The following is a 14,419-nucleotide window of genomic DNA, read 5'->3' as shown; positions in this document are numbered from 1 at the left end:
TTCCCTGAGGAAAGCCCCCCCCCCCGTGGCACCGAACAAAACCTTCCTTCGTGGCCGCCTCCGTCCCGGGACTCGGCCCTCACCCTGCGGCCCGTTTTGGGGGCCAGAGCCGCAACCCAGCGCGCGAACGCTCGATGCGCCTCTCCCTTTTAAACATCCAGCACGGATAACCAGCCGCCTTTCGACCAAAACGCTTTGAATCACGCTGCCCCGCTCCCCGCGCGCGGACGCGCTCGCCCCAGGCGGCCTGCTCCCGGCCGCGGCGCTGGGCGCGAGGAAGGGCGGCGTCGGCCGGCGTCGCGCGCGGCGATGGCCTCGGCGCGGCACGTAGCAAAGTGTCCGCCGTTGCTGGTTTCTCCGGGCTTCGGAGCAGAAGTGCCGCAAAGCCTTTCCCGGCGGGAGCCAAGCACGTTCCCGCAGAGTTTCGGATTTGACGAGTCAACGCGTCTGAACGAAGCCTGCCGGAAAATTCTGGTACCAGCTGCGGTTTGCAGCAAAAAGATAGGCATTCCCGTCAACCCCGTCATCCACTCCAGCAGTCAAGGACAGGATTTAGCGGGTCGTATCACAGAAGTCTAGGAAAGGCAGCAAGACCAGCCTCCTGCGGCTGCGGATACAGGTCCTAGGAAACAGCTACGTTCACCCGGCAGGGCACAGCGGCATCTGCACTCGTGCCCATTCCTCATTAGAGCAAATAGGACACTGGTCTTCAAACAGCCAGCTCAGTGAATATCGCTGTACCTTAAAATAAAATAACCCAGCAGGACTATAGGTAGTAGAAAAATATATTCTGCAAAAACTGCTTTGAAGCTCTGGTATTCATTTATGCTGAGGTCTTTGTATACTGCTCAGGCATGAAATTACGCTTATGCTCTTTTTAAGTCCTTTTATCTTGTCAAACAGGTGTAAAGTGGCTTTGGTTTAGATGAAAAGCTGGTGTAAATATACTATTTAGACAAATCATTTTATCCCATATGTGGCACTTCCAAGGTCTTCCATCAGCACAAACCCTTCTCAGCAGACCTGTACCAGTCTGGTGGTCAGAGGCCCCCCCAAAAGCTCTGAAATGTAGAACAGATGGAAGCGACGTCTCATGAAAACTGACTAAAAATGACTATTTTATTAATGAAAATACAATCTGTAGCTGTTCAAGACTTCTAAATTCAAATAGTGGTATAGAGTATATACCATCCCAGATCCTGCAAACACTGTGCCAATTAATATACACAAGTCATCACATGCAATTAGTCTCATACAGTTCAAGCTTTCCACTTGTGAATGGTCCCAGCTGTCCATATCTGTAACTCAGCTCCATGAAAGAATTGCTGGTAAAAAGGACCAGACCATATTTATAGCACAGCTAGAGCAGCAGAGTACATTACAGCTATTGACATTTCTTTCTTTCAAGACACCTGAGGTAGTGACAACTTACAAGCTCAGGCTTCATTTTATGCAGTTCCATTTCCTTTATGCTCCCTCAAATATCCTCCGTCTCCGCCCGTACATGTAGGGCATTGCCTTCTACTGAATCCATGTGATGGCAGCTGGCAGAGCGCTTGGGGTACTAACTGCTGCCAAAGGCAAAGCAGGAGGGGGGAAAAAAAAAGCCACTTGATTAAGAGATTAATGGGAGTGCATGAGCAGGAGAGATGAGAAGYTTGCTAAGCCCCAGAGACCCACTTCAGACCACCTGAAATGGATCCCCACCTACGTCCTCTACAGCAAGAACATTAACTTACAAGCTTCCCAGCCCAGGAACAAGCCCTTAGCTTTGAGGGCCTAGGACAACGGCATGGCAATGCACACGCATCAGTGAGAAATCCTACATCTTAGGAGGAACACAGGAGAGGGGAGTTACAGCAGCAAAGGAAGATAGCTATACATACGTTGTCCAGGTTATCACTGCAAATAGCTTGGATACGTGCTTATTCGGGTATGCTTATACAACCTGCCTTTTCACCAGGACACCACTTCTCCTGACAGACGAGGATGGGTTCCACGGTAAAACCTTTAGCAGCAATGGTGGCTTGATAAATTGCTGACCTTCACTGCCCCCACTCACCCCGGACTATTTGTTTGGGCAGCCAAACTCTGCTGAAAAATAACCTACAAATAAAAGAGGGCAAGGGGCGTTCTTTATTTTGTTCTTTAAGTTGAATCATGTACGTGCCACGATCACCCAAACGGGTATAGCATGGAGGCAGCTGTACCAAGCTGGTATGTCACCAAGTCCTTGGAATCACTGATAATCAGTATCCAAGACAAGTAAGTTGTGAGGAAGCTTTTGTTTATTTTTCAGTTTGTTTTAGTTGCTACCACCCCCAAGCACAGTACATGCAATTGCACTGTTCTTCAATCACRCTCCTGCTTGCCTCCCAGGTAAAGCCAGACAGTTCATTACTCTTATGGTAACAAGCCCTTCTCCTCCTTGGTCCCAATACTGCCAGTTTCCCTGAGCTGCTCCATAAGAATTGCAATAAAATTCAAAGGAAAAAAATATTAACAAAAAATCCTACATGGGACCCCATGTCCTGAGAGCAGAGCAATCTCCTTAACAGAGTGGTTCCAATAGCCAGGCTACCCAGACCTTCTCCAGTCTCCTGTCAAGCCCTGTGTAACACCATACCAAGCTAAACCCTGTCATCTCATCTGCAGCTGCAGACTTCCCGTGCCAGGTTCACCTCTGCCTCTGAGCAGAGCCTGGAGCGTGGAGATAACTYGGGTCACCTCAGTTCCCTCAACAGCTGAGCCTCCCAGATAGGAAACCCCTTTCCTGGCCACTGCCTGTCCTAACCTGTGCTGGAGTATGTACGTTCTCGAAGGTGGAGCATGTTCTTGAAGGTGGGAGAGGCAACAGAAAACTAATGGCATTTCATATGGCTAAATTCAAAGCACTGGCTGCATGAGGTGTCCTGGCAAGACATTTTTGTAATTTTTAAAGGGAAGGTTACTAGGGACAGGGCATCACCAAAAGATGAGGGATAATATTATGTCAATACTTCCTTCAGAGGGAAATATCCCAGTACCTCACATCCATGGTCCCTCGTTCCCTAGGTCCTTCATTATCCACTGTCAGATCTCCCTAGAAATTTTCTTTGCCTTGATGTCCACAAGACATAGCTGGAATCCCAGCACACACTATGTTCCAGGCTGGCTTATGTCTCCTCCTTTCTCAACACTCACCCTTCCCTTACACTTGGACAGTAAAACTCTTAAGGGAAGGGACTAACAGGTGTTAATGCCCCCCCACTAGCTGCAGCAAGACCAGCTGCTTTAGCACTGCAGAGAAAAACAGCATTGCTCAAGTCTTAAGTAAACAGCACCATCCTAAAAAAAGGTGCTTTTCTTGTGCTCAGCATGTTTGCAAAGATCTCCTCCAAGCTGGGCCAGGGCCTTCTGCAGATCCTCCAGGCACTAGGACATATCTTTGAAATATAACGTGCTGATAAACCAAGCACAAAATCACTTCTCTACTCGCTTCGCCCCACAGCATCTGCTCCATACTGCATTCAAGACTGGGACATAACAGAACTCTGCATCCAGCTACACCTCCTATTTAATAAATGGCTCGTTAGCATTTTTTCAGGTATGTTTACAGCTAAACTAGCTATCAGCTGTATCCATGTAAAGACCCAGAGAGTTGCGCAAATCAAAGCAGGGGTACTGCCGACCCAAATACTCCATGGGTACTGCCATCTGTCAAACCACCCCAGGGTAGATGCTCAGTTTCCACTGGGGACAGAAATACAAACTCCCACTCAGTGCCTTGCCACCATTCTTGCCTTTCAAAAGGCTAGAGGCTGGTCTAACGTGGAACACCCTGGCTGGCCCGATTTGCTCCTGTCCCATCCAGTGTGCTTGAATCTGACTCCCGAAACAAGCCCATTTCTATTGCATGCCAAAACCCATTTCAGGGATGAGAGATCTATCCAGCCTCAACCAGTCTAACTTGGAGACTGATGCTCTGGAAACATAGAAGAAAGGACAAAGTCTGCTAGATTGACACCCTGAGGTTTCTAGACTGCTCCAGGAGCTGCAATGCCTCCCAAAATCAGTCAGGACAGATCAGGAGCTCATCTACTTGCTGCAGCAAAGAATTTCTCCCATGCATGCGCTGAAGAGACAGACCTGTTACTGAGGTGTGCAGCAGCAACGAGAGTGATTGCATGGGCTTGGTGAGTGGGCCTGCCCAGAGAAAGCTGTGGGCAGGTCCCAGTACATCAGGGCTAGGAGACCTAGCAGGGCTGGAGCCTGTCCCAAAGCCTTGATGAAATATCTACCTTTGTAGAACTTCATCCTGCTGCCCCACAAGTGTTCAGAATAGTACCCAAGGCTCTAGCTGGACCTTCTCGTGAGTGAGAGCTGCTCTGTCACTGCTCTTTGCCACTAGGCAAGGCAAAGATCGCCATCCCATTACCCATTTGAACCCTGCACCCACCTGGTGCGTGCTTGTTATCTCACATTGCTTGCGAGATGGCGTATTCCCAACCAGCTTGGCAGCTCCTTGTCTGGGCCACAGCTCTTCCCTTTTGCACTGTCACAGATACCTGCACTAGTGGGTTGCCCATCTTGTGAGCAGGCTTCCCAGCTCTCCCTTGTTGGGTGAGACTGCCTTTYTAGTCACGAAGTTGCTTTCTCTTGGGCACTGCTTTGCAAGGATCTCCACCTTCTGCAAGCAGTCTCTTACACCGGGAGCCGGGGCCACACATGCCTGTACAATGCTGCGGGTTCACTTTYGGCGTATAGTAAATATATAAGTGTATACATGTGTTTATTTTACTTTTTCTAGGCTTTTTGTCAAGGCCMGTTTCCCCCTCAGGTTGCATTTGGTAATTCAGCGCAGCCCTCACTGCTAATGATTCCAAGCACAAACTCGTCCTCCAGCTGCTTTTCTAACTTTGTGCCAGATCTAACTRTGGAAGCCAAGACTCAAAGACTTGCTATAAATCCCTCCAGCACTGCCCCCTCCATGAACGTTATCCAGCWTTACCCAAACTGTAACTCTTCAGCCCAGAAACTTCTTGCTGGTAAATAACCTTCTCCACTGAAGGTGAACATTAAATAACATTTCACTACAGTTGTTTCACTGCTGCAAAGTCTGGTTAGCAGTGCTCGGGGCCTTTTTCCTACCTATCAGCAGCAGGTGGCCTCTCTCCATCAGAGACAAGCGAGGTGCGTGGTTAAAGCAGTGCTCCAGGCTTTAGTACCTCTGCCGTCAGCTTCTGCCTCTGTTTCACAGTCCCTCTTGGATCTTGGACAAACCTCTTGATGTCAGCAAGCCTTGCTTTGCCACATGCTGAAGTCTTCTTTTYCTCCTTGGATTGTAAAGCCTTATGGTTTTGAGGGAAAAGGAAGCAGAAAAATGATTCCTAGAGGCTCAGAGGCAAGAAGRCAAATGCAAGCCCACAGCTCATGATCCTGGGGACCTGATTCATGACTTTTTTTGTTTACAGTGCTGGCAACCCAGCAGAGACCCTGCCTTCCTTACAAAACTGCCTAATTCAGGTGTGATAACATATAATTCTCTTCATCTGCTCAACCTCCTTAAATTCCTGTGTGCTCTCTTACTTCTCCTCACCACCTACCTTTCGAATGCCCTTGGCTCTATCCTCATTGCTAAAACCTCATTTGAAAGAAGAGCTCTAGCCCAGAAATGAATCAGGATATTTAACAAGAGCTTTAGGAACGTGGGATGAATTCACCCCCACAAACAGGAGAGCTGGCCTTTTCCCAGGACTCTGCAGGACTTGTTCAGGTTGCACTAATATAGCTTCCATGCAGAAAAATGCTAGTCAAGATACCAAATCATGAAAAATTGCCTCATGGGATGACAGAGAAAGAGCTGTTTCTTGATTCCTAGTGGCTTGTTAACCTTCTGCTATGGGAACCACTGYAGCAGGGTAGGAAGGTTTATGGTTCAGCTGCGTTGTGCCTGTCAGTGCTGGGTCTGAGGAACACAGAAGCATCTGAGGTGGGCCCAAGAGCCAGCTACTGTTTTTCCACTATATGCACAGGCCATGGGGACACTTCCCGTCTGAACTGGTGTTCCCCCAATGGAGGGGAAATGAAGAGAGAAGCAGTCTTAGGATAGCACTAAGTTTGACTCTTTCTCACCAAGCAGCGCCTGCTGCCTCCCAGACTCCCTAGGAAGCAAGAGGGACAGCAAGCACCGCTGTCAGATGCAGATGCTGCACAGAGGATGCCACTCCTCCCCATTTGCTCTGTCTCCGGCCATCAGTCAGATGCAATTAAAAAGCAGCAGCTGGAGCCAGGACACTTGGATAATTTTATTAGGTCAATTGCACTACCATCTCTGTTTGCTTTGGAACCCGAGTAGTGCTTATGGAGCTTGTTTCTAGAGGTGATTCTTAACAGGGCTTCGGCAGGTGTGCTGAACCAAAAGGTTTCAGATCAAGGATTCCTCCTCCCTGGGTCTTTTTCTGCCTCCTTTTCCACACTGTTCACACAAGGCTGCAGAACAATCCCTCAGTTCTCTAGGACCTCAAAGACCTTTCTAAACACAGTTGGCTTTAGTTCAGCTCTGACCTGGCAGAGGGAGAGTCTCCGCTCTTGGCTGGAGAATGTGCTTCCCGTTGAGATCCTAATTCTCCCAACACTGTTGGTTAGAGCACAGCTCCTCCACACAGCTGTGCACAGAGGTCTTGGGATCACATCCACTCAAGCAGATGGGAGAGGAGCCTAGGGACAAAGCAGAGGTTGCTATGAAGACTGGTATCCTGGAATAATTATCCTACAAATAATTTCCCAGTTTTACGTTGCAGACAGCAGTTCCCTTTTGTACAAGCCCATGAGCAGCAGGATGGTATCACATCCTCCCTCCCTCAGAAATGCAGTTTGTTGAGTACTTACAGCAGCAACAGAGACAGGTCACCACTGTGCCTTAAGTCTCCAAGATGGTCTTGGTTCTGCTAAGGCAGTTTCCCTCCTGGTGGGTCTCTCCTTCAGGACCTCTCTGGCAAAGCCCTGTTTTGCAGCAGTGAGAGCTGCAAAGCGCTGTTTAGTATCATGGTGTGCCAACAGCCTCACCCTCGTCCCCGAGGCATGAAGCAGCCCAGCTGAGATGTATGTGTCCAGGTGGCCTCTAGGAGCTTCCCTCACCGGTCAGGACCCATTTCTGATGGAAGAAGAGCAACAAAACCCAGGGTGTTCCTTCCTTATGCTCCTTTGGGTGGAACCACGGCACAGGGAAATGGTGCAAAGAGCCATAAGCAGCAAGCCACATGGGGGGAAGGTGAAGCAGCAAGGCTGTCGAGGCTAACGTGCTGCATCTCAAGGGGTGCAGAATTCCTTTGCCAGTTCGTTGCCTCGTGCCGGGAAGCAGAGACAGCATAAGGCAGGGTGAGCCTGAACAGGCAATGCTGAAAATCCAGAGCTGYATCAGCTCTGCCCAGAGCAGGGGCAGAGATGATGGGTGGGCAAGCTGCTGGCCACCTCCATGTTGAGAGGATGAGGTTATGACCCCCTGAGCCTCCAGCTGTGCCCTGTTCACCTCAGTTGCTGTAGTTCAAGCTGTTTTGTTCTGGAAGTCACCCATTTCGTACCCACATCATTAGCCAAAACAGCAGCCATCAAATTAACACATGCCCACAGCTCCAGTTCCACCTCTCCAGTCCTTTACCTTCCAAAGCCACTTCCCCAAGAATTATTATTTAAATCTTTACCCTGCTGCAGCAGTAGGCGAACAAATGGGTCAGGGCCCAGCCGTGCTGCAGAGACATGAGTAGTGCCAATTCATATTACCAGACCTGTGCATGCTGGAAAACAAGACACAGGCTGAGGAGGCAGCACTTGGATCAACATGAGGCCAAGAGAGAGGGAACTGGAAAAGAACGGGCTATAAAGAAATACTCAGCAGCTCAGGCTCAGCTGGTACCCGGGGAGGCAGGAACAGCAACCAGAACCTGCCCAGAACGTGAGCAAACACGGAGACCATCAAAATACGAACACGGATGTCCCTGTGCAGGGGAGCGTTGTGTTTCTAGGTAAGAAACCGTGCAATACCGACAAATGAGAGGGATCCAGAGAGCCAGACACAAGAGAACAAAGGGAAACGAGAGAGGGTCCGACAGCCAGGATCTGCTTTAGATACCTAATGAACGAGAAGGAAAGGATGAGTGGTTGCTAAGGGGAATGGGACAGATGGCTGGCACAGAGAACTTGCTGACTCTTGGAGAGTCAAAACTCTGATTTTGGGGGGGGGGGTGGTGTTTGGGGGGAGAACAGGCAAACACGCGGCAACAAAAGTAAAACCACCACCACTTCCTCCTTCCCCTTTGCCTCTAAGCGTTGAGATTGATCATTTCTTAATGAAAAGGTCACGCGAGCAGTGGGAGAGGAGATGGACGGAGCGCTTTAGCTCATGGAGAGCTCTCCCACCTCCAGCCCCTGCCTGCCCTTCAGCACGCTCTCCTTTTCACAAGGAGGCCACGGAAGCCAGCAGCATCGCCACCACCGCAGACCTGGCAGCTGAGGAGCGGTGGGTACGCCGCATGCGGATCACAGCACTGCTGCGCAACAGCAGGCCCTGGGACAGCGACAGGGCAAAGTCACAGCTCCGGGAGAGAGGAAAGCCAAGGGATGCTGGCTCTGGAGATCTGACTGTCTGTAAAATAGCATACCTCCTGGACATACTGTCTCTGAGACACATTTACACCTCTCCCTGACATTTAAAACCATCTGAGCCTTTTTGGCTTCTGCTGCTGTCATCCCCGTGCCAGGTCTTTTCTGGCTCCAAAAGTCTCCAACTTGGTTTCCCTGCAAATGCAGCCCTCCCAACAGGTCTCAGATCTTGGTGGCAGAACAGGGGGAAGCAGGGAGACGGCGGGAGTTTCTGCCACCGTGTGATTTGCTAAGGGTGGGAAGGGTGCCAAGAGTCTGTCAAATCCTGATGGCCATAAACAAATCTCTGAAGGAAAGAGATAAAAAGGAAAAAAAAAAAAAAAAAAAAAGAACTTGGCAGCAAAGAAAGCAGAGCTCACAAACCAAGACATGCACCACTGTGTAAGGCTGAACAGAGCGTCTCTGTGCTGGGGTTTGAGGGATGTGATGTCTAACAGGCAGAGCTCTGGGTCTTGGGGGACCTGTGCTCCCTTCCCAGCTCTGACCTGGCTTCTCCTGCCACCCTGGATGAGACCAGGTTGCCTCCCRTCATAACCCCCGCAGCTGGCAGCGCAGCAAGGGCCTAAAACAGAGAAACCTGCAAATTAAGGGAGGGCCCCGGGGCAGCGAGCATGGCACCGTTATCCAAACCACTGCCAGGGATGCCGCTTGGACTTAAAATCATCCCAGAAGGTTAATGAGGACCTGCAGATCTTAGCAGTTCAGCGAGCAAGTGCGCAAATGGGATCTTCGCCGGGTTCCCAGCAGGCCCATGTACACRCACATATACACACACCGAGTACTCAGGGGAGAGTCCTGAACAGCAGGGACAAGATTAACCACTTTGCAGGATTGTTCTGTTCATGCTGCCAAGCAAGAGAAGAAGAATTTGCTCTGGCCGTCTCGGTGCTACACACATCCAGCCACAGAGCACCTTCACTTTCCTTCTGCATGGACCTGCAGCTGCACTAGGATCCATGCAAACAATTCTCCTGCACYGGGAATAACAGCAGACAATGCTATGGAAAACACCCTGGGATATTTTGAGGCAGCTGATGCTCAGCAGAAGAAAGATGCACCACCGACAAGGCAGGAGGTGGAACATGCCACCATCAGTCTTCAGCTTTGCTCTGCCCAGTGTGAGATATCCTCAGGCCACTGTGGATTAACAGGGCCTGTAGCAGGGAGGGGGAAGATGACATTAAGTGTGAGAGCCGGCTAGGAGCCGACTCGCTGGGACTGTTCAGCTGGCTGTGTAGGCAGCTACATCTTGGAGCTGCGCGTGAAGAAGCTGCATGTATTGCCAGCTACCATGCTGGGTGCCAAACTGCCACGGCTGCTGTTGAGATGAACCCACACAAACAAACAGACATTTAGACAAGCCAAGCAGATATATTATACCAGCATTGTTACCCTGCCATGGGCTGTCGCTGGACTGGCAGCTCTCCGGCTTGTCCTGGTGGTCCTGTAGGGGTGGAGAAGTCGTCAGCACATCTCGTCCCAGTACATSAGGGCGACGGGGGATTTGCCAGGGGCACAGTCTCCTCCCTTACAGGCTCTTTCTTTTGTGCCTGCGTGACACCAGCTTTAATTCAAGTTCAGGCCTGTAGCAGCAAACACGAAGCCAGGCACAGGCTTTGGGTCACAGAGCCAGAAGAGAGCAGAGCTCGGCAGCCAGGCTAGCTGGGACCACCCTTCCTTTCTCCTCTGGCCCCTAGGCAGTGGCAAGTCCCGTGCACGCAAGCCCCCCACCCCACCTGATTGACCGATGTCAGTCACATGGGACCTGCTGACTGCAGCATGGCCAGACTGATCTACACCACTGAGGATTTGGTCCACAGACTCCCAGTTGCTTGCTGGAGGAAACTCCTCCGGGCAGGAGCAAGGTAACACTTCCCACCCTGGTTTGGCATCACCAGCACAGCAGAGACCTGGCTTCACAAGGCTGTGATTTCCTCCTTTCTGTCCCATCCGTGAAGACCCAGTGCCTTACCTGCAGAGCTAGGACTTGCCCAGCGCTGGCTAGGTGCCCACCAGCCCACGTTTCCTGCTGGCCCTTGCCCAGCCAGAGGCACGTATTCAGGAACGTYGCTCTCCCTAAAAAGAAGGTGCCACTGAGGCTGCTTCCACTTACTCCTCCCAAAGCAGCCCCTTCAGCCCTGCCAGGTGGCCAATGCTGCATGCTTGGCAAGGAGCCACCTGCTTGACAAGGGAGCCTGGATGCTTCTGGAGCATGGGCTGCTCCAAGGAGCTCTGCAAGGAACGAGGGCTTTTGTTCAGGGCCACTGTCCTGACAGAGACCAAGAAGAGGCAGAGCCGCAGGCAGCCCCTTGGCTGCTCGCTCCCTCCAGAGCTCCTTACTGGGCTCACCGTGTCCTTCCACACACACCAGGATGGTCAAGCCTTGCCTCTTGGCTTGTTGTTCAGGGCCACCAGCTGACCACCCAGGCCTGGCTGAGGCAGCCTCCTCTGGAGCAAGCCTCCCAGCACAAAGCACCAGGTGCCCACACGGCGAGGACCCCCATCCCCCCGTTCCCAATCCTGAAACCTCAGCCTAGGAGTCTGGGGCCAAGCAGATGAGATGTGCTTTTCTTGCATGCCCTCACCCCACCTCCTTCCAAGCAGGACAGCTCTGCGCGACAGGGACGACGTTTACAGGGACCAAACCAGCCTGCTGACTTGTGGGACGCGATGTCACTGAGGGCCACAGCCCAGCTCTTATGCCACCAGCCACAGCCWTGCTTGGCCCTCGCATTAATAGTCCAGACTACCCTGTCTCTGCCCAGTTGATGATAGCTCTGGGAAGGCAGGGCTGCAACCCTATTGGGATAGCTTAGATAAGTGCAGCACAGAGACAGAGGGTGCCGACCCCAGCCCAGCACCTCACTGGCAGGAAGCTGCCTTAAAAATAAGGGCATAAGTGTTTCAGAAGACGTTGGGAGAGCCCACGGATGACTGGCTGGGCATTCAAGCACGATAGAAGTTTGCTCAAGAACAGAAAGGCTCAAGTCTCCTTTCTGCGACCTCTCCCCTCACCCCATCACCACCAAGGTACCAAAGACATGCGCAAAAACAAATGCAGAGTGGGAGGAAAAAGGTGCTTTCCCAAGCCCTTTGCTTTCCTCTGCCCACGTGTCCCAGAGCTCTCCCCCACATCCACAAGGACTTTGATGCCCTCCATCCCCTTCTGCCTGTCAAGCCCATCTCCTGCCAGCTGCCTGGGTGGCCCTTTGGGCACCCCTTCCCCTTCCCCACCAGGCGCAGCAGCGGGAAGCAAAACCCCCTCCTCGCAGGCAGAGGGGCAGGCAGTTGTGCCCTATCCATCTCTGGTGGCCCCATCCCCAGGGGCCAGCGGGGAGCACGGCAGCGGGGCTGCTGGCTGCCTGGATGTCGGCGCAGCAACACGGGCTGTGACAGGGTTGTCCTGCAGATGAGCCTGGCAAGACGTTAAGAGCCTGATTTTCAAAATTAGGCTCATGTAATTACTCATCCAAAAAAAAACGCCAGCCTCAGCTGCTCACAGTGACACCAGTCATGCAGCCAGCTCTGCGCGGTTGTAGCCTGCTAGAGCCGACTCGTCACCTGAGTGTTCTGTCGCTACGGCCGTTCACAGAAAAAGCGGGGCACAGCACCGGCCCTCCTGGCCTCTGCCTTAATAACCAGGTGCTAACGTTCGCCGAGGTCTTTTCGACAGCAGCTTGCTGCCRTCAGCCCGGGAGCCGGCGCAGGCACGAGGTGATACCACACGGTGCTCCGGGGGCTTCTGGCCCAGCTGCTGCATCAGAGAGGGGCAGCCGTGCCGCACGCCGAGGAGCCGTGCAGCAGCGGGGGGAGCGGGCTGGGGAGGGAGAAGGGGCCAGCCCCTCCTGGGGGGTTGCTCCGCCRACGCAGCCCCCAGTGCTGCACGGGCACGGGAGCTCTAACGGAGTCTCCTCGAAGCAGTTTCTTGCCTGCTCGCCGGCCCCATTAACTGCGACACTGACTCATCCTCAGCACTCCTGCTGCCGGTCTCGCTCCAGATCTTATCTGCCGGTAATGTGATCGCATCTCTCTGCCTTCTACCCCGTCGCTCTCTCTCTCTCTCCCAGCCCACTTGGGAAGCCGGAGCTGGGAACGTCGCTATTTCTGCAAGCCGGCTGCGTGCACCTCCAAGCTGGAGGCTGGCCTGGGGTACCAGAGGTGCACCGCAAGGGCCACGTGCACCCAAGGAGTCCTCTTCCCAAATCAGAAGAGCACCCTTCCGGCGGAAGGGCCACAGCCCACCTGCGGAGGTAACATTGCAGTGGTGCTCCAGGCAGCACAGCGGCCCTGTGCCATGATTTGGTGTTGGGCCGCAAAAGGCATCGGCAAACGAGAGCAAAAAAAGTCCTTTACGGCAACGCAGCTGGGTTCTGCSTGCAGGGGCTGAACCTCCAGCAGTCAGGACAGGAGCGGTTTGGCTGGAGCTGGGGCTCCCACAAGAGCAAGCACCCTGAATGCTCTTTTATCCGCGCGACTCCGCAAGCGCTCATCCGTACCAGGTGAGATGCTTGGTGCACACCCGGACCGGCAAGAGAGGGCAGCTGGATCTCTGCCCTCCCTTGAACGCATCACCAGCGAAAGCAGAGGGGAAAAACTCTTTACGGAAGGCTTACTGGCAGTCCGTGCAGGAGAAGTGAAATTCGGAGYGAGGAATTCTCCGTCCCGTGACTGCCAGACATGCTGGGTTTGGGAAAGGCTACGCAGCGAGCCAGTGCCGCAGGCAGGCACTAAACGTTCACATGCAGCTGCTGATTGCTCTGGTCCACGTGCAAACGGTTGCAACACGCAGGGAAGCCCCAAAACCACCAACAACCTCCCAAGCCCRTATCCAGGAGCATTCAAAGGCCGGGGCGAGGGACGGGAGCCTCTCTGCAGAGCATGGGGGGGGGCTGTGCCGTTCCCGTCAAGTCCCAAACCAAGCGGCTCCGCGTGGGGACGGGGGACGGGGGGCTCAGCGAGGGCACTTGGAGGCTAATTTGCACGCCGCCGCCCCAGCCGCRCGTAGGTGCAATGCAGAGGCAGAGGCGGCTGATGAGGAAGCTCACGTAGCTGCTCGCATCTGTGACCTAGATACGCCGGCACGCTCCACTCCCCCGTTTTGCCACCTGTGTAATCCGGAGGGCACGAGCGGGGCTGCGGAGGGGCTTTCTGCCAAGGGGCCGTAGAGGCCAGCTTCKCCGTCTCCGGGCCGTCCCCGTGGCCCAGAGACCCCGGGGACCCCGCGGGGACCCCATGCCTCTCCCCTGCCTCCCGGAGGGGGCTGCTCCATCCGGCGCCCCCCCTCCCCGTCCCGGTGCTGGTGCTGGGATGGCAGCAAGGAGGGGGGGGGGGGGGGGGGGGGGGGGGGGGGGGGGGGGGGGGGGGGGGGGGGGGGGGGGGGGGGGGGGGGGGGGGGGGGGGGAGAGTGCGGCAGCCCTCCCCAAACCCACCCCAAGGGGTTGCCCCCCACTCCTGGCGGGGGGACGAGGCCACCTGGGATCAGCCTGGCCCTGCCTGTAGGGTCTGAGGAACGCGGGACGAAGGTGGCGGAGGACGGCGTGGGCCGCGCTGGAATATTCCAGCATGGCCAAACTCGGTTCCCCTGTCTTTGCCCGCTGCTTTTTAAAGCGCGTTTCCCTTGGGATGATGCAGCTAATTTAGCCAGAGGTCGGTCTCTCCGGGTCAGGGCTGAGGAAGGATGCAAATGGGACAGCTTTCTATAAAAAGAGACACACGGATATGCCTTTTTTTTCGTAGCCAGGTATTGATTTTTCCTTGCGTGTCTATAACTGGAGGTTAC

The sequence above is a fragment of the Apteryx rowi genome, unplaced genomic scaffold (assembly GCF_003343035.1).
Source record: "Apteryx rowi isolate R43461 unplaced genomic scaffold, aptRow1 scaffold_938, whole genome shotgun sequence".
Taxonomy (NCBI): Eukaryota; Metazoa; Chordata; class Aves; order Apterygiformes; family Apterygidae; genus Apteryx; species Apteryx rowi.
The sequence above is the reverse complement of the archived record's forward strand: the minus strand, read 5'-3'. Positions refer to the sequence as shown.